Genomic DNA, 19749 nt, shown 5'->3' on the forward strand with positions numbered 1-19749 from the left:
TTAGTCAAAGGTTATGGAAAATCTCAGTTGGCTGGGATCGAGAAGCAGCACTTGACTACAGCTGCACGTTCAGAGAACAAGCAGCACAAAAATAGCCGGACAAACACTCCAGCAATGCACATAAGAGTCCTCCTTCCAAAGAGCCTGAGAAAGGCCAGGCGAGCTCTTAGGGTCTGACCAGACTTGAGAATTCCCACTCACCAAGATAAGACTTCCCAAATATCTGAAGTCTCCAGTCTCAGGGTACCTTAACATGTTCCTATGCTTCAGGACAAGACTCCACCTCATTTTTTAAGATCTTATAGTCTGAACTGATGAAATAGCTCAGAGAAAGGAAAAATGAGGTACAGCATGATTACATGAATAATCCTATTAACTTTTGCTTGCCAGTTCACCAAGTGATGTGTTTCAGCCTTTTATTCTTCTCCTGCACACTTACAATTTATCTGGGTAAAGACTGCAAAATATCTTTAAGAAAAGTAGTTGTGTTGCCTGGTTCCACCAAGTGCAATACAGTCCTGCGCTTGCCCAGTGCCCAAGAGAGTTAACAAAGGACCCAACAGCTTAAACCTTCTGATGAAGATGAGGAACTCAACCACAACCCACGTAAAATAGTTATAAAAATCTCATGGATTTACCCATCTTTAAGTTATTGTTGTCCAGGGGTAAAAATTACTGGCTCACACTAAATTAGGAGAAAATGAAGCTGTGAAAATAACAGTTAATGGCATCAGTGCCCCCAGACAGCCAAGGCTTGTCACAGCAAAGTTGTTCTGATAAGCCTGATCGGATGCTTTCCCTCTCCAGGCAGTTGAAGGCAAGCTGTATTTTTGTGGCCTTTTCTTCAGTCTCAGGGTAGAAATACATGCCAGGCAGTAGATCTTGGAAGCCACAAAAGCACATTTAGGGCAAAAGATTTTCCAAGGTCCACAAGTGTGGAAATGTTTCCGATTTAACTATTTTTGAGAAGGGCACAAGACTAAGTCAAACAGTTTCCGAATGGATGACCCTGCTTGCTCAGTCGGTCTAAGCACAGGCTGGGACCAACTATCCCAGGCAGAAACTTTGTGAGTACTTAACCTCGAACTCTCTTCTCTCCCGCTGAGTCCTCCTAAATGCAAATAAAGTATCAGGGGTTTTTTTCCGTGAATCTGTTCCTAGTTCCGCTTGCCTAATTAACTACACCTCCCTAGCTTGGACAAAAACCCAACAACCTGATCAATGGTTGGCTGCACGGATCTTGAGCGAAACCCAAGATTTCTAGCAATTCTTGCTATTAATACCTGTACTGGTTTATCAGTGATTTAATGTGTTTTCCTTTTAAGAACACTTAAGTCTTCTGCAAACTTAGTATCCTGCAGTACAGCTTTTCTGGGAGCACAGACAGCTGCACAATGCCAAACCACCCGAGACAAGAAGGGACAAGCCCGATCACAAGCAGACAACGGGAGGAGCGTCACGGGGGCTGAGGGCTAAGGTTTGCCTTCCTACCTTGAAGAAAAGCTGCGGAGGAGGATAAACATGGTTAAGCAGAGGACAAAACCCACCAAAATAAAACATGAGAGCCCTGTTGGATCTGCAGCGAGGCTCTGTCCCTCAGCCGATGCTGGATTACAGGCTGCTGTTCCAACTGGTACTCAGGACCTTTTCTTCTGCCAAAAGAGGAGTCGAAATTTGTGGCTGTTACTGAGCTACTTCTCACTGGCTGGGGGAAAGGGGGTGTCACTCTGAACCCTTTTACCAACATTAAGCAGTAAGGAATCCTTGCAGCTGTGTGTTTTTGTTGGGCTTTCTACATTTTTAAGGCCAAGCACAGGATGGTGAAGTGCTTCGTTGCCCAGCCCCCTGAGCTCAATTTCTGGCCTGGTCTCACTACCTGCTGCTCATGCTGCTTCACACCAGCTGCAAAACCCCCTTTTTTAAACTTCCTTTTTTTTTTTAAGCGAACACAGGGATAAGGTTTCACAAAGCCCAGAAACCATGACTGTAAGATGTTTCAAGGAGAGAGCAGACAAGACCGAGGGCCTCTCCCTTATCCCAAGGGCTCACAACCGCATGACATTTCTTAGAGAGAAACTCTCAGACAACTCCAGCAAGTGGCCCTTGCTCCAAGCTCGAAGGAGTCATACACCAAAAATAGGGTTACTTAAATCGAGTTTTGAGCTATGCCATCTGTGACAGTGATAAATGCGCCGACTGGTGACATGGTGGCTGTATGCACGCACCAAATCAATCCCCCTTCTTCACGCTGTTAACAGTGGGCAACTAAGCTTGCTAATGCAGAGAAGGCCATAGTTATGTAGAGTCACTTGAGCTTCTTACGAAGATAAAGCAAATGAAGTATTAATACTTCAGGTGAAATCACAGGGAGTTAAGAAGGCTTATGTATTGTCCAGAAGGTGGACACAACAGACAACTTCCAACTCCACAGAGCCAAACACTTGCACTATGGCACCTTGAGAAGCTGTTCAGCTCTCCAGGGGATGCACAAGGAGCTGGATCTTACTTTGGTGGTTCGCCAAAAGAAGAAAAGGTCATTCCTTAACTTTATAGCAACAGTGAAAGTTTTTTCTCCTCTACTCATCCACAGTTCCTAAAAAAAAAATTTCCAGAGGGGTTTCTGCATGGGTTACTGCTTTCTTTTGATACAGTCTAGGACTGGAGGAGTGGTAGGGGTTCAGTCTCAGCCCTCAGTAACTCAACCCTCGCTCTGAGTCACCATACCTGCGCTTCAAGGAAGCGATACCGAGCACCGTACTGACCTCAGCCACCAAGTTTCCTCATTACAGGAGGCATCATCATCTGGAGATAAGCATGCAGTATTCCCCGTTTACAAAAAAAACCCCCTTCCTGTCATGTGGTTTAATTTCTCTAAGTGATTAACATTTAAGAAGCTGTACTTTGTTAACTAAAGGTTTAAAGCATCAGATGATCCCCAGGCAAAGCCAGCATACTTATGATGCTTATGTTACCAGTGAGGGTCTGAAACCTGCTGCCCAAACAGCAAACTTAGACTTGATCTCACTGGGGGAGAGCTTGGGAAGCGGAACAAAGATGTGTAGGTAAACTAAAATACATTCTGCCATGTTAAAGAAAATTTGCGTGTGAATCTTAAGAAAAAATAAAAAAAATCTTAATTCAGTTGCTTATGTCAACTATTTTAACCTCCAAGGGAAATTATTTTGATTTTTCACTATTAAGCAGTGTCAGACTGATGCTTCCTTAAGCTTCCTACGTTTTCTGTTTGGCCCCTCTTTGATCAGTAGCGGTGTTTCCCCCTCCCAAAACTTGTTTGCCTATCTCTGCAGGCCAAATGCACTGCAGGACAGATTAACAACTCTCTCCTGAGCACAGTACTCCTTCTCCAGCTCCTTACCCCACGTACGGGACATGCTTACAGTATGATGAGATAACAACTCCAAAGCTTCTATGCATACCCATTTATTTCACGCCTACCTCAAATGGACAGCCTAATAAAATTACAAAGGCATTAATGAAGACAAGCCACAAAAATAATCAGTCCCTACTTCAACAAGGCAACACACACACTTAAATATTGCCACGAGGACAGCATAAGGAACTAGAGGATCGCTGTCCTGAAGCTTGAGCTGCCAAGCTGTCCTCAGGGATCCTGGATGGCGAGGGCAGGGAAAAGCTCCAGCACAAAGCGAGCGGGTGGCTGTGCCCAGAGTGCAGTTACAGGCTGTAATCGCCCTGCTGTGCTTCACCTGGGGCCCCCTCGGCTCACGGAACGGTGGCTCCCAGCCCCGACGTGTTTCCTCACTGTGCCTGGGGGCATCGGTGGGGTGTGTCGCTGCTTGGGCCCGCTGGGTCTGTGCGGGGGCCACCTGCGGCTCCTGCTTGTCCACCCCATGGAGAAGCTGCACAGCTGCTGCTGAGCTCGGCTGAGCGCTTGCTGCTGATAAAACACCCTCTTCCCTGGAGACTGCTGATCCCTATCTTCTGCCAGGCTGGCTGCGGTCCCCTCCGGGTCTGCAAAATGGCTACAGTCGCTCCCGCTCCCTCTGTGAAATTATTTGAGATGGATTTTTAAATATTTGGCTCACTTTAAACAACATAAAACCCTGAGCAGAAGGTGAACGAACGGCTGAAGCGCCAGGAGGGAGCTGGCAGCGGCGCTACCGCGGGAAGGGCGGCAGGGCCCGCACCGGCAGCTGCTTCACCCCCGCAGCAGCCGGCGCCCGCGCTGCCCTGCGGAGGGGCCGGGGCGGGCGAGCTGCTGAGCGCCGGTGCCGGGGTGCGGGCAGTGCGGGCGCTGCGGCGGCCGAGCGGAGGTGAGCCCGTTCTGCACCAGCCCGCGCCCCCACCCCTCCCGGCGCCGGCAGGGAGCGGCACTGCCCGGTGGGGCGGGGGCTGCCCGGGGCCGGTCCCCGCCGCTCCGCCCCGCGCGGGGCGCGCACGCCCGCGGGCACCTCCGCGGGGCGCCGCCGCGGCCACCAGGACCCGCCTCCGCCGCGCCGAGGGGCTGCCGGCGGGCTCCCCGCGGCCGCGCACCGCCGGGCCGGGCCGTCCTCCGCCGGAGCCGAGGCGCCGCCGCAGATGTGGGGCTGCCGCCGCCGCCGCGGCTGCCCGCAGGGCCGGCACTGCCGAGGTAGGAGCCCCGGCCGCCGGGGCCTCCCGCGGCCTCCCCGCCCGGAGCGGGGCTGCCCAGCTGGGGCTGGGTGCCCGCCGGGGCGCTTCTTCCCTTCCCGCCCCCGGCTGCAACGCTGGGGCTGCCCGGGGGGCTGCCCCCAGCCCCGGAGCGTCCCACGCGTGTCGGGGTGCGTCGGGGCAAGGCTCGAGGGGGAAGGAAGGTCGTGTGTTCTGGGACACCCTGCTCTGAGTTGTCCCTTCCAGCTCCACCGAGGAGTGAGGGTGACCGGCGGCTCGAAGGCTCGGGAGGTGGGGAGTGGGAATCGCGGCTTCTGCTGGGAACGGCCCACGGTGGAGGAAGGTTTGGGAGATGTGGCGTGGAGAGAGGGAATCATAGCGTGCCAGTGGCTGTTTGCTGTCCAAGTTATTTTTGGAAATTGCTTTGCTGTGAGGGTTGTTTTTTTTTTTTAACTGTCTGTGGGAAGGTGTATTTACGTCGTGCTCCTCCGAGCATTGATGCTTTTCATTGGCCAAGGAAGGCTGTAAAATCAGTGTTTTGGCAAACGCTGATCCAACCGCTTAGTTGTTCTTCCCCTATTCCTAATGGCAACACCATAAACCCACGTAATCTGCATCTTTTTATCTCGCCCTGTGAGATTTGGCTGCTAGCTCCTCGGAGCCCTTCCTCGGAAAGGGCTGACTCTCCCGGAGGATTGAGGGGCCTGGCGTGTCTGTTAGGCACTTTGCTTAATGTAGGATGACAGCTCTGACGCAAGTGCACCAAAACTTTTAAACATAGGCTCAGTCTTGGTTATGTTTGGGTGTTTTTCCACCTTTCCAGGAAAATTATATTACATAAGCTGGAAGATGAACCTGGTGCCTTCCTGGGCTCTCCTGCAGCCGTGGGGCAGGACAGGGAAGCGGAGATGGAGGCAGAAGCAGGGTGCTGTTGTACGCGGGTCTGTTAACGGGACCGGGGAGCCTTGGCCTGGTACTGAGCTGCTCAGTGCTGTAGAAAATTGGGTGTCATTGGGTGTAGAGTGGCTGTGGCTCCTGCCCAGTGACTCAGAGGATTGCTCTTGTTTACAGCCATCGCTTTGCTTCTGCCAGCATTATAGTAGGCAGCTGCCTGCTTCATCCGTGCCCGACTCCAACCCAGGGCATGGGAATGGATTTCAATAAGGTTGGTGGTTTCCAAGCCTCCTGGACTAAGAGGATCCCGATTCAACTGTTGAAACGCAGTGATGGGCCACCGCTTACCTCTGGCTGAACTGAAACCCCTTCGTTGTTCCTCGGGTCATTTGTGCGCTGCTTGCCCCGGTGTCTTTGAGTGGCGACTTCTTGGCTGTGCTGGGGGAGCTGCTGAAATGGACACTGCTCTTGCTCCTTGTTCTCTGCACCTCATAGTCTGGCTCAGTGTTGACTCTGTAGCAGCTCCCGTTGTGCCCGTGTGGCTATTTGGAGTGTGGGGAGGAAAAAAATACATTAATGTTGAAGAAATTTGAAGACTCTAAGGTTTTTACATCTTTAAAAACACTTATTCTGAATTAAACATTTTATATTGCTAAACATCGAAGAGAAGCTACTTAACATGAGGCAAAAACGTACTAAACCAAGCACATCTCAGAGTGATCCAACGTAGGGGCAACTGATTTTGTAGTGCTCTGCAGAAAGCTGAAGATGGGACTGAATAAATAACAGTTGTGGGATTCCTGGTCCTCATCCAGTATGTTGCAGAGCAGTTTGCTAAGTTTCCAGTAAGTTTGCCTAATGTGGCCTTACTCAGTTGCGAGGCACTCCCATAATTATGGCTGCAATTAAAAGAAATAACAGCCATGTACATAGGTCCCAGTCCTTTTAAACCAGCGCATCATCTAATGAGAGCATTCGTGTAGGGATAGTTATGCAGGACGAGGGCCCAAAGCTGAGAGCGTTTCAGGGAGGATTTTATTTCAGAACATTTTTGAGGTCATTTGAAGGAAGGGTCTGTTGTTGAATTACGTGCTTTTAGCACTTCATTTTTTATGTATCATCTGTCTGGTTTAAAAAAATCCTGTTGGTTATACCAGTATTTTTCTTGATTTGATTGCGTCAGCGTTCCTTCTGCTCTTATGAGTAAGAGATTTGGTAAATCCAATTTGTGGATGGTATCTAATTGCTGACGAAGCACAATGGATGCGTACTAAATTGCTCACTGAAGTTGTATGGTTTCCTTGGGGCTTAAACTGTGCATGTAATGTCCACAGATTTTTCTTTGAAATGGATGTAAACATTAGACTTTAAGTGCTGGAAAACATCATACATTTGAGGAATGTTTCAGCTTTCTTCTGAAGGAAATGACCTGGTGGAGTAATCTCACCTTCTTACTCTGTGTGGTGGGTTTTTTTTGTTTGTTGTTGTGTTGTGTTTTTTTAATTTACTGAATATAGTGTAAGCTTGTGTCCCTGCACCCTGGCTGGGGCAGGTCCTTGGGAAGAGTCACAAGGCAAATGTAGTAGAAAGGGTAAAAATTCTCAAAATACAACTGAGGAAGCACCAGCCACAGGTCTGAGCAGTGTCGGGTTCCTTGGGTCTGCTCTGGTTTTCCCCAGAAGCCTTTTTTTCCCATTTTAAGTCAAATAATTAGTCTGTTAACCTTTTGCCACAGGCATAGCACTTGACTTGCAGTCTCTGAGAGCGCAAGAGGTTAAGTAATTAAATTGTATAAGGGAGTAAAAGAGAAGCATGAACTCTAAACTCACTAGTCTGTCTAGTTGGGCTCTCCAGTGGTTAAAATTAAGTAATTTAAGTTGATTCCTGTTTTTCCTCAATTTTTATTAGGCGCTCAAAGTGGGGACATGGAAAGAGTCCCACGCTGCTTCGCACAGGTTGTTATTTTCAGAGGTGGTGGATTTATTTCAGGTATGATTTGGTCGTGCAGGGGTAGGTTCAGGGGGAGCGCTGGCCTGGCTGACTCGGACAAGATACCACATGGGGCCAGATTGGCTAAAAACCAGGCTTGTTCTTGGGTGCCTGCCAAAACCTGGCCCTAAATATTGTAATCGCATGCTAATTATGAATACTAATCTCCAGATGTACTTAACGTATTACCAGGTGAAGTACTGACCTTGTAGCTGTCAGGTGGTGCTGTGTCCAATGTAGCTGTTTTAAGTAAAATCACTGTAATGTGGTGGGGCTGTGAATTTGTGTCCGTGCAAAGGGAAGAGATATTTGCGGTTTTGCATCAAATGCGTTAAACTTACCCATGCAGTGCAGTTGTAAGTGCCTTTGAGGTTGTGTTTTGATTATGTCAAACAAACTCATCTCTTGATTGAGAAGCTGGTGAGCGGGGGGCTCTTCTGCATGTTGCAACATTTAAGGATCTGAAGCAATGCACTGGAATTAATCCTGAAGTCTTTAAGCGTGTAGCTGCCATGGTAGGTCCTGAGTGCAAACCATGAGTCTCCTAATTGCGACTGACTTTTATCCATGTGATGGATAAAAGGGATGTTTTGCAATGTTTTATTAATAAAATGGGGTGGATTTGTCATGAGTGCCCTTGTGGAAATAATGTGCCTGTTACAGCTGTAAATTTGTGTGTGTCGCTATAATTTCAGCACGACTGGTTACTTAGATAGCTGAAATGACTGTGTGGCATTAGTTTCCAGATGATTCAGTACGTTACTATCTTGTTTACAGGCCATGCACAAGTAGGAGAAGGTAGGAAAGGGTAAATCAGAATGGGTTTTAAGTTCTTATTTCCCTTTTTCGCTCTAAAGTTGACCACCTAACTTGTTCCCAAATAATTATTTTTTTGAATGTGAATTTTCTTCTCTTTCTGCATAGCCTGAAGTCTTTGTCTGTGTCACGGTCTAGGAGCTGGCTTCACGCGTGTTTGTGCCTCGGCACTGGGAATCGCTGGGCTGCCAGGAGAGCTGTGCGACCAGGCTCCCTGGCAGCTGTTCTCCTCTAAACTACAGTGACAACAGCCACAAATCCGGTGTGGGGTTGGTCCGTAGCTGTTTAGCGATACCTAAAAGTGACTTAGATGTGCTATTTCTGCCTCGCTCGGAAAAGCCACTTGTGGTGTTGCATCTTTTGAAATGGATTCGCGCGTGAGTGATTTCTCCATCTGCAGACAGCGATGTGTTTTGTTAGCTGGGTTAGCCTGCTCGGAAGCTGCAGAGGCTTGATTTGATCCTGCGTGTCTTAGGTGCATAAATGGGAAGGTTTCCTTAAGCAGCAAGAAATCCTCGTGATTGGGTTATGTACGTTTTGCCAGTGGGTAGTTTAAATCAAATGATGCAAGGGATAAAATATTTGTGGCGATTTATTTATAATTAAAAGCTTCCATATGACTACACACAACCCTTTTGACATAAACTAATCAAGGAGCACAACAAACATGAGTTCTTTTGATGCATCTGAAACTGTTTCTGACAATTATTGCTGCCACAACAGTATTTGCATTTAAGGCTGGCTTTTTCCTCCTTTTAAGTTTTCTTTTATGATCATGTGTCCCTGGAAATCTAATTGATGTTGTCGGTTAATAAAAGCAACGTTTGTTGTTCATGGGAACCCTATGGATGTTCTTAAGCTTGGAGCTCTGCAACATTTACCTTCTGCATTAAAGGGAAAAAAAACCCAAACCCAGAAGCCCTTTGTAGTTTTTCCATTACCAGTGCGAAACTGGTTTCTCCAAAACAATGGTGAGATTTCAGGGGTTCGTGACCTCTTGCAATTAAAAAACTTCAGATGGCCTGTGAGAAGCAGACTGATGGGGGAAAGCAGCAAGGCGGGCCTTGCCATGGAGGAAACAAGCACTCTTGTTACAGCTGAAGTCATTACTCATTTTTGGTAGGAGATAGATCTAGCTGCTTTTTTTTGTCCCCCTGAGAAATGCTCTGTTTGGGGATTAGAATACGGGAGCATAAAATCCAAGCCTTTCTGGAAAAGATGTCTCACATGGATTTAGGTCTTGGGGATGCGTTTGCCTTTTCTTCCCCAGGGTGGATCAGCTCCGAGGACTGGGGCTGGCCTGGCGTCCATCTTGTCTCTGTGGGCCGGCTCGAAGCACTTTGTGTGGTGGCAGCACTGGCAGGGCAGCTCTTCTCTCTGGGTAGCCAGTTTTCACTAAAATGTAGGAGGATAATGTTTTTGAGACCTCTGTCCTGTGTCAGGTAAGGTTCAAATCAGTCGATGCCTTCAGACGTCCTTGGTGGTGGTGGGGAGCCCCGAGGAGCGATGGCGGGGCAGCTGCTGTCCCGCTGGAGGTGGTGAGTGTGTGAGGGCTGGTGTGCTTATTTGCTTTTGGTTCTTTTTTTTCTTTTTGTTTTCCCATCTTTATATCCCATATATGTTTTGCTTTCAGTGTATATTTAAATGTTTGAATGTGTATTTACACATTCTGGTGCCACAGGCTCTCACGTGTGCTGTGTGTGACGGAGTATGGCCTTCCGTACAGCTGAATCATTTATTATCATTTATTTTCTCTGGGGAGACTTGTGCCGAAACAAAGTTATTTTAAGGAATATAAAGAGAATTCAAGGGGTTTGGTTTTGAAAAACAATTTAGAAGGTTTCTTTGCTAATATAATGCTGGTGACTCTCACTTGGTAAATGTTTCCCCTTGCAAGAGCTTTTATTTGTAGCATTTGTGGTGTTTAGCCTGTCTGCACTCCCTAAATTAGATTATTTTGGCTGTCGTAATTTTATTATTCTTATTAAGCTTCTTCATCTACATATCGATCCCGTTAGGAAGCTGATAAGCCATCTAGCTGTACTTGCAAAATACACAGAAAGGGAGAAATCTGCCCTGGAGGCTATAAAGATGGAGATTCACCAGTGATTTGGATCTCTGTATGTCTCACCTGTATCTTTTTCCCCTTCAGTGCTAGGTTTTAGACTACATGACAGCATTGCAGTTTGCCAAATCAAGATTAATTTTGCTTTTATAATAAATTTGTTCATCGATAGCTTCTGAGAAGCTTTGCTCTAGTTTGCTTGTATTTTTATTTGCATGAATACTCTCCTTTTTTATAAAGCTTAAGAATATTTCCAGAGGCAGCTGGCATCATGTATGCTGTGAGTTGGTTTTTTTTTTCCTCCTTGTGTCAGTGTCAGTTTTCCATGCTGGCTTTCCAGAGGGATTTATTCTTTACTTTCAAAAACCTGCTTTCCTGTGTCCGTTGCCTATGGGACGCATATGAAACCAAGTATAACTGTAGGTGCACGTAGAGGACTTTGGGCCCAATCACTGCCCCATTAACTCGTTTGCTTTTGCTTCCGTTGCTATGGGCTTTTTGCTTAATGACCTTACTTATCCCATACGGTAATATATGCTGGAGTACTATACCCCGTTGGACCTTTAACTCCTGTCCCCCCCATTTTTTTTGTTTGTTCTAGCTCTCAGCCAAGCCTAGTCCCTCTAACAACGTGAGGTTGTATAACCTCCACCTCAGCCTCTCCTGTGCTGAGTCCACTTTGGGTGTTTCTGTCTATTTACATGTTATTTATGTCACTGAAATGTTTGAAGACCCCTGTTTTGTTCTTGTTCTCCGTGACCTCTCGGCACAGTCACTGTGTATTTTAACAAACTGTTGTTTTTTCTTCTATGATACTCTTCCCCTGCTCCCTGTCCTGCATTTCCTCCTCCTCCCACAGTTCGCCCTTGTCTTGCTCTTGTCTCCCCATGCCCTATTTCAGGCATTCACATGGCTTCAACTTCTATTATGTGCTGATGACTCACAGATACACTCTACACCTCTGACAGTTTGTCACCCAGTCCAGTGGCTGTCTTCCTCCTTGCCTGTTTCTCTTCGATTTCTTCATCAGTAGTCATTTAATATTTCAAGCCCCAAACCCCTGATGGTGCTTCCTAAGTTCTCTTATCTCTTGTCTTTTAAAACGCCGCCCACCTGATACGTAGCTTCATCCCAAAGCCTTCCTGATTCTTTTTAATTCATTTGGTTTACTTCATGCGTTTGGATCACATGCAAATGCTGGGTACTCTTTATTGTCAATACATTTCTCCTTTTCTAGCTCATCAGACAACTTTCCTAATGCATGTAATAACGTTTTACAGATGTTTTTCTTTACAGTGGCTGTCCTGAGAAATTCTGCTTCTGAAGTCAGTTGATAGCGCTTGGTTTTAAAGATAGCATTAAGTATTTTAGTTCCACTCTGAGAAGGCAGCTGCCCTTGTTTTGCTATTTTTTTATATTTAGCAGCCCAGATCTAGCTGTTATAAACAATTGGGATTCATGGCATCCTCGCTGAATGAAATGACAAAGGATACATATACATCGTAAATGTTAAAATATCTAATATAAAACTATCTGTGAGTGAGCATAATTCATAAATCTTTCAGCCTGGAGAAGGGTTGTCTATTTTATTAAAATTGCTAATCCTTTCCTTATGCTCCTTTTAACTATACTCTTACTCATAACAGCAAACCCACACTCAGAATTGGGAAGGTTTTTCTAATACGCATATGCGACCAGAAAGGAATAGAGAGTTTTAAGGTGATAGAGCCTCTTTCCAACTTCTTACTAGAGACTTTTTTTTTTTGCAGGCTCTAAAGGCACAAAGACAAACATCCTAGTGGATGCAAGTATGTTTTTGTTTTTCCTTCTCTTTCAAATATTACAAATTTATCGAGCCTTGGTTTTCCTGGGTTGTATCACAGATTCCAGGTAACAGCAGTGGAGAAGTGGACTCACTGCTGTATCGCAATTCCAAGGGAGAGGAGAGCGTGTCAGGGTACACCCGCGGGCAGTCCAGAGGTTGTGCAAGGCTGTACGTGCTGTTGCTGTAGTAACAACATCGGATACTAACAGAACAATCTGTAGGAACGACCGTCCTCAGTAGACTTACCATCTTGGAAACTCAGTATTTTCAGTTACACTCTAGACCCGTGAATGTAAATAGGCAATTTGTGCAAATGCCGTGTATTTTAATGTCCTTTTTCTGCACTACTTCGAACACACGCCCACTCATGTAAATAATTTGAAGTCCCTGGTATGCAGTAAGCTACAAAGGGTTTTTTAACAGTGGGTTGCGCTCAGAAAACATAAATAATGGATGCCATCTTTCCTTTATGTTGCATCATAACAGGAAGATTTAAAATGTTGCTTAATGTTGTGATGATGGAAATAGTTTTAAGCAATACTTGGAAGCACCACTTGAGGATCTGGCCTATTTTTCAAGGAGATAATTTCAGTGTTCTCTCAGAGGTGAAGGTGGGAGGTGGCTGCTTGGACTGGAGGTGTAAAGAATTAGCGATTTATCCTTCAGATTTAAAGAGTACAGTGAATGCAGACTAGCCTTAAATCTGTGCATCATGTTAGATTTAACACAGGAAACTTCCCTGCATGAGAACAATGGCATCTCATTGATAGGGTTTATCTTCAGACGTTATGTTTCTCCCATGTTTATAATAGAGTGATTATTTCTTCTGAAATGTGATAAACATTTAAACTAACATGTTTATATATTTAGAAATAATAAAAGTACTCTGAATGGCCATGCTTTCAAGAATGGTTCACATAACAGTAATGAAAGAACAGAGTGACAGTGTAACAAGGTGTATTTTTTAATTTAGTTGCTAATACTGTGTATGTGAATCTCAGTGTATGCTCTGGGATTCTTATGCAATCCATGTGTTGGTGAGATGACGTTCCACTGATAACCTCTATCTCCCCAAGTAATCTTAGATTGTCTGATAGGTTTCACATGCATATGGTACAACTCGTGGGTTCTGTAGAAAGCTACCCAAGACTTTATTGGTACAATTCTTACAATAAAAACCCTTGTATAGCTAGTACTTGTTCCCTGGTCATTAGGTCGTCATGGTTTTGAAAACATGTAACTGTGATGGAATCAAGCCACACATAAACACTGCTGTAAGGGAAACATCATTGTTTTGCATGCATGATGAACAACTATCACGATGTTTCAGTAGATGATGAAGAAAATACAATGAATGCAAACTGGTGTGGGCATCAGCCCTCTCTCCAGCCAAAGAAGTGTGATGTGAGGCTCCTGAGTGTCTGAGCCTGTCAGGTCTTCCCTTGTATCAAATATGTTGATGATTCTTAGAATAGATGGGAACTTGTTTTCTCACCAGTGTACTTTATACCAACATCATCTGTTTGGATGAGTTACTTTCCTTATCTGTGCTAAGGAATATTATTTTGTTTCAGCTTAAGGAGTCTCTCTAGTATCTATAATGATACAGCTTTGCCTGTGTGGGATCTTCTATGTTGTTTAAATCTATTCCCCAATTAGCACTGAAGAGATTTCTTGTTCTTAGTAATAGCTCATTCTCATATAAAGCATGATTACGCATGGGTTTTTTTCTGAATCTCTTTGGTAGATTGATCTGTAGCCAGGAAGTCTAATTGCAAAATGAACTCTTATAAAATAACTTCTAAAGGTGCGTATTACTGAGGGCAGATTCTTTTTTAGTTCTGAATCCTTAATGGCTTTGCTTGTCTTTGAGGTAGCAGTGTAGTTCAAGACAACTGGAACTTTTTCCCTTTAGGCAGTGATAGGAAATAGGATATGGAGTGGATAGTGCCAGTAATAAACTTATTTGTTGCTCAGAAGAAATGGAGTAGGTGCTAGGGCCATGTATCACAAGGTCTGGTCTTCATGATTTCAGTTGGTTTGGAATCGAGTCCTAAGTGGAGGGACCTGTGAAGATGGTATGGGGAACCTGCTGAACTTGTTATGTGGGATGCTTGAAATTTTTGGGGACTTAGTGGGCTATTTGTCATTTTTGTTGGGTTGACACGTGGAATATTAGACTGTGGGGAAAACAAAAAGGATGGTACTTTTGGTTGAGGAGAAAACCATAGGCAGTGTTGAGGAGACGGGCAACCGTCAGTTAAGAAGTTGATGTAACAAGAAGTCCTGAGAAACTGAACTGAGAAGCTATGAATCAATGTATGTCATTTTGCTAATATAGTATAAAATCTCTCTTCCCTGATTGCTCATTGTGCTTGCTAAGCTGTTCATGGGAAGGAACTTATTCTATTCTCTGTGGGAAGTTGGGTGATAAGTTTTTAACTCGTGAGGGATCTCTTCTGCAGGATGACTGTTCCCAAGGCATCGTCTTTGTCATCATTCAGGAGCTCAGGAACAGCCTGGGAGGAAGCGAGCCACCTTTTTGGCTGCTAGTGCAGCTTCCTTTATCTCTAGGTTTCCATGGCAATTGAAGAGCAAAGCTGAGTTAGTACTTGCCTTACAAAGGTGACAGCATACCTAGCAGGTGGGCATTGTGTTTTAGGCAGTTTGTTAAGGACTTCTCTTCCACAGTAAGGAAAAACCTGCCCGGCTTGATCTGTACTTCAGGAATATGGGAATTACCTGGGGGAGGGAGTAGTCTGTCCCCTGCTGAGGTGCTAAAGTAATAAGGGATGTGATCGAACAGGCCAAGTGTCCCATCTGCTCTACAGTAGTTTTGGTCCTTACAGTGGAAACTTGGTGCAGATGCAAGTTTGGATGCTGTCATTACCCAGAGCTGTAGCTTTTCACCATGTAAGAGCACCGTAACAAATGCTTGGTCAAAACAAAAAATCAGCACTACAGCCTATAAGGTGTGTGGGGAGAAATCCCTCCCATTCCACCCGAAATCCAGTTTTGAAATGTTGGAGTGTTGTTCCTTGCGAACAGAAAGGGTGAAGCATAGTTGTGCGTTTGGTCACCATCTCTTCTAATTGGCTCGTGGTGTTGTAGCTGCCTTGTATATTAGATAGCTGTCGCTGGCTGTCCTCAGGTGATGCTTCCAGCTGCATGGATTTTGGCCAATGAAGGACTGCCACAAGCCTGCTGAAGGTATACTTGACTCTTTTTTTTTTTTTTCATTAAAAGAGAAAATCAATTATAAGTTCAATAGGAATTATCCTGTATGCTTTATATTGTGATGCAGCGTAGCAGGCTGCTAGTTAGCTGGTCAGAGCTATCTAGTCCATGTAGAAAAGGGCGAGCGTTGGTTGGATGTTGAAGCTGGATACTTAAGATATGCTTGTGGCTGAAGATTGTGCTGGTGCATGCCTGTATTTCTTGACTAACATTCATATGTAATGCTCTTTTCAAATTCTGTGTTCCTCTGTGCCTCCTTAAACTGTACTGAAACTAAGCTTGTGTTGTGCTATGTGCCTGAAGTCTTTTAGAGTAGTTGTAAGCTGGGGGGGCATACAGCCCTCTCTATATACCTTCTTAAAGGGGGAATAAGGACTCTTTCTCACCATTGCACCATGTAGAAGATGTAGCTACCTATTTTAAGATGGGATCATTTAAACTAATTCCTGCTTGTTACTTGTAGCTAGAACAGTAACCTGCCAGTTGCAATAAAGAACACCTGGTTTAGTTTTTTGCCAGCTATTTATTGCCAGTTGTGTGTGTAGGGATCAGGTGCTGTTGGTTTTCTCAAAGTGGTAAATAACTGATACTGCAGGGATAAAAAAATGTACCTCATGACATTGTGGAAGGAGAACTGGTTTAGAGAAATGGAAGTATGAGGTTAATGATGAAATATAATTGGTGTTCAATATCTAGAAAGAAATGGGGCTATTTAGTTTTGAGCATGGACTCCCCTCGCCCCAATTACTTTTTTTTCATTTGGTTGAGAAGATAACTCAGGATTAGTAGACAGACTTTTCCCTGCAGCTTTCCGTAACCTCGGACGCTACCCTGGGTGCTTAAAAGCCAAGAGTTGGTGTGTTTCAATACTAGCATTCTGTGAAGCTTTGGTATCTCCTGGCACGGTGTTTACAGCGCGACTTGGCTGTACGTTTCTGAAATGTAGAAGTGAATTACTTAATTTTTCCAGGGGAATAGTCCGGGTACAGCCCATCTGCTGCAGCTCGGCGTGCCTAAACGAACTTCCATCTCGCAGCGCCTGAAGCACCTGCAGCCCTCGCCTCCCCCGGGGGCCCTGCGGGCACGCGCTCCGGTGCCCCCCCGCCCCGCGACGGCGCTGCTGGCGTTGCTGCGGCTGTCGGGGGCGGCGCGGAGCCTTGCACTGAGGGCGGGTGCCGGTGCCTGCCGCCGGGGGGCGCCTGCAGCCTGCGCGCCCGCGGAGTGGCCGCGGGCGGTGCCAGGGCGCCGCCTGGCGGGCGCGGGCGGCACCCGGCCCGGGGCCCCTCGCCCCGGCGTGCTGCTTGCCCGCCCGAGAGCCGAGGTTAACCGCAGGGTTTCCCCAAGCGAAGGGAGGCTTCCAGCGGTACCCGCTGAAGCGCGTAGTGGAGGAGAATAACGGCCACAGCGCTCCATTTCTGCAGAAATCTCCGGTTCGTGCTGCATCCTGTCAATACGCAAGATAGCGGTTCAGTACGCTTCTGAGTGTTGCTCGTTTGTGGTGCTCCACTTCTTGGAAAGCACAGCTAAGATCACAAACAGCTTTTTTAAACATCGGCAGTAAGAAGGGGAAAACGGGAAGCTTGTGTTTTAGCAGCTTCTTATCTTGAAAGATGTGCTCTGTATTTCAGGAACTTCCCAAAAAAATCTTCTTCGCGTTTTGCTGCGAGAGCAGGAACAGGATATGGTCGTAGTCCGGACAGGGCTCTAATGTAAGTGCAGTGCTGGAACATCTCATGTGCTTGATCTCAGGGCCTGGTACAGCACAGGGACTCCTTTGCAGCCATCCCGCTTACACAAACCACGTCGTGACCTCTGACTGCCTCTGTGTGCCCTTTAGTAATTTTACAGATATCTTGTGAATCTTATGTGCTGCAGAAGGGTTTGAACTGGTTTTTCGTGAGCTGTATCTGCTGTGCTCAGTGTGGCGAGGGCGTGGGCACCTGGAGGACAGGAAAGTCTTCTTTTCTTATTTCAAGTAGTGAGCTAGTGCCGCCGGAGCGATGATGGAAAGACGCAGCAGAGATGTTGGGTGGTTTATGGATTTTTTTATAGGCTGTCAGACTATAAAGTGGTATCTTTATTAGGGAAATGAGATACATGAAAGTGACTTGCAGATATTGTAGAACTTGTATTATATGGTTAGCATATGATACAGCTTAGTTACAGATACAAAGTAGGGTTTCTGTATGATCAAGCAAAAGCCTTGGTTCAGTCTCTCTTATTTCTCCCTGTCTCAGAAATAATTACCACTTGCTGAATGCGTTAAACCGTAAGAGTTTCCAGTCTTGTCAGTCATTTGAAAAGAATAACTCAGTTACTTGGCTCAAGCACGTTCTGTTTCTGTGCAGCAGTTTGTTTTCCAAGACTGCCTTTCCCCTCGATGTTTTGCATCTGCGGAGAGGTGCTTTTTCAGGTAAGCTTTGTGCTCAGCGTGGCCCGAAGAGCAGAAGCTTTGTGTAAAAAGCCCTCCAAGGAGTAAAGGCTTATTTGTGGTTTCCCTGTAGCAAACAAAGCTGAGTCCCCAGCAGTTCACCTGCAGGAACCAGCCCTGCTTCTCAAGCCTGTCTAGTAGGACAGCAGTTGATGATGTGAATTGTGCAGAACGTGATCTCTATCATTTATTGGTAATCTAATGAGCAATGTTTATTTGTTCTGTCTTTTTCTAGGAATTGAATGTAGTGCCCTGGAAAACCATGTTCTGAAATGAGACCTCAGGAGTGGCACAGTATTTCTGTGTTCACTTTCTCTGTGTCCTTAAATAGCCCATTACTGCACTGAGATTATAAAAAAACAAACAAAAAACACACCACCACCCCCAAACCCCCCAAAACCCAACCTTAAATAAGTTTGATCAACAACAAAAGTTAGTCATCCATCAAGCTGAAATCTTTCCCAAACAAAAATGCAGGCTAGGAGGCTGAGCAGGTGCCCATGCACACCTCAAATAAGAGTTTGTCCTTGTGTTTGTAATGGCATGAAAGTTTTGCGCCGGTGCCACTGGTTTAAATCTGCCTGAGCAAGAAGAGAGTTCATTCATGGTGTGCCTCATGTTTGGGGGACAAGCCTTAGAAATGTGATAATTCACCCTGCAGACCTCTGAAAAATGCTATTCTTGTATGAACAACATCAGGTCCGTGTTTTTGTGCGAGTGCAGTTTCGGTTCTTCTGCGCTGTGTGGATTTGCAGAAAGGAGGTTTGGAAAAGAAGTGGGTTTCTAGAGATTGGAAGGATTTAATATATTTTCTACTTTATGTAAAACAAGCCTGAGAAGTCTTTTCTAAGTCGGCATTTCTGTTAATCTGTTGTTTCTGTTAATATTACAATACTTGCCTGGCTTTCCTGGAGGCACTGTTAAGAAAGCTGGGGCATCCTGGTGGTAGCACGCCATGCTGTGATCGGAGGGTGAGGCGGGTACGTCCCGATGCCGGACTCTACCCTGAAGTCAGTCATCTGTTTGTTCCAACATTCTGTGTGCGCGCAGGAGACAGGCTTCCAGGATTAACCTGGAATGCAGATTAAACTGCTCCTGCTCACAACTCTTGGCAACTGTTGGAAGTAAATACGTACTTAATAGAAGAAACCAAGAAGCTTTTAAGTGTTCAAGAACTCCCTCTCTCTGCTCCTAGTTTTCTGACCCTTGTTAATGTAACTCCTATAACCCCTCTGCCCCCCCCCGCCTTGGCTATCAACTCGAAACAAAATCAGGAAAAAAAATGCTATCGTAAAAACAAGGTGCAGGCGCCTATGGTTGAAAATTGTTATCGGTCTTGAAGGAAGGAAGTCAGCTTTGAAAAGAGGGAAGGGCAGCTCAAACAAACGTGGTTTTGGAAAACCAGTGCTAACTCTTCTGGGGGTGTCTCACCAAATGTCTCTGAGAACTGATTTTCTGTTGCTTAAAAAGCCACCTTTTAGCTTGTAATGGAATAGAGAAACTAAAAATGATCCTCGGATGCCCAGAGTCTGACTAGTATAAAAAAATATTTATGTACTGACCTTCATTTGTATTTAGGCCAGTGTCATCATGTCTGAGCGCCTGAGAGTGAATAATAATGAAAATGCATATTGCACTTCGGTACCATATTTTCAGTGTGTTGCATTTATCTTCTGTAAAATATATAGATGTAATAGTGAAATATTCAGCTTTCTTAGGACTTTCTCAGCCCAATTAATGGACTTGGTTGTGGGCTTTCTCTCTGTTGTAAAGCTGATGAAGTTGATGTGGAAATGTGACAGCTGGGTGTTTTATTTAGCCACACCACTGCCCTTACGGCTGCACAGGATCTTATCAGTGTACTTTCTGAAAAGCTTTATT

At 45.5% G+C, this 19749-nt stretch overlaps 1 protein-coding gene across 2 annotated transcripts in view; it reads left to right on the forward strand.

The window, feature by feature from the left end:
• The first annotated feature begins 4587 nt into the window (after positions 1 to 4587).
• The window catches only part of LOC104261919 (6-phosphofructo-2-kinase/fructose-2,6-bisphosphatase 4), a 51057-nt gene continuing 35895 nt past the window's right edge, over positions 4588 to 19749 (forward strand). The window contains exon 1 of one of the 2 annotated variants that reach the window (XM_059823049.1): positions 4588 to 4612. The gene's annotated coding sequence lies outside the window, so the exon portion shown is untranslated. The remainder of the gene's footprint in view (positions 4613 to 19749) is intronic. The other variant, XM_059823048.1, reaches the window with a different exon arrangement.

The sequence above is a fragment of the Gavia stellata genome, chromosome 12, assembly GCF_030936135.1.
Source record: "Gavia stellata isolate bGavSte3 chromosome 12, bGavSte3.hap2, whole genome shotgun sequence".
Lineage (NCBI taxonomy): Eukaryota > Metazoa > Chordata > Aves > Gaviiformes > Gaviidae > Gavia > Gavia stellata.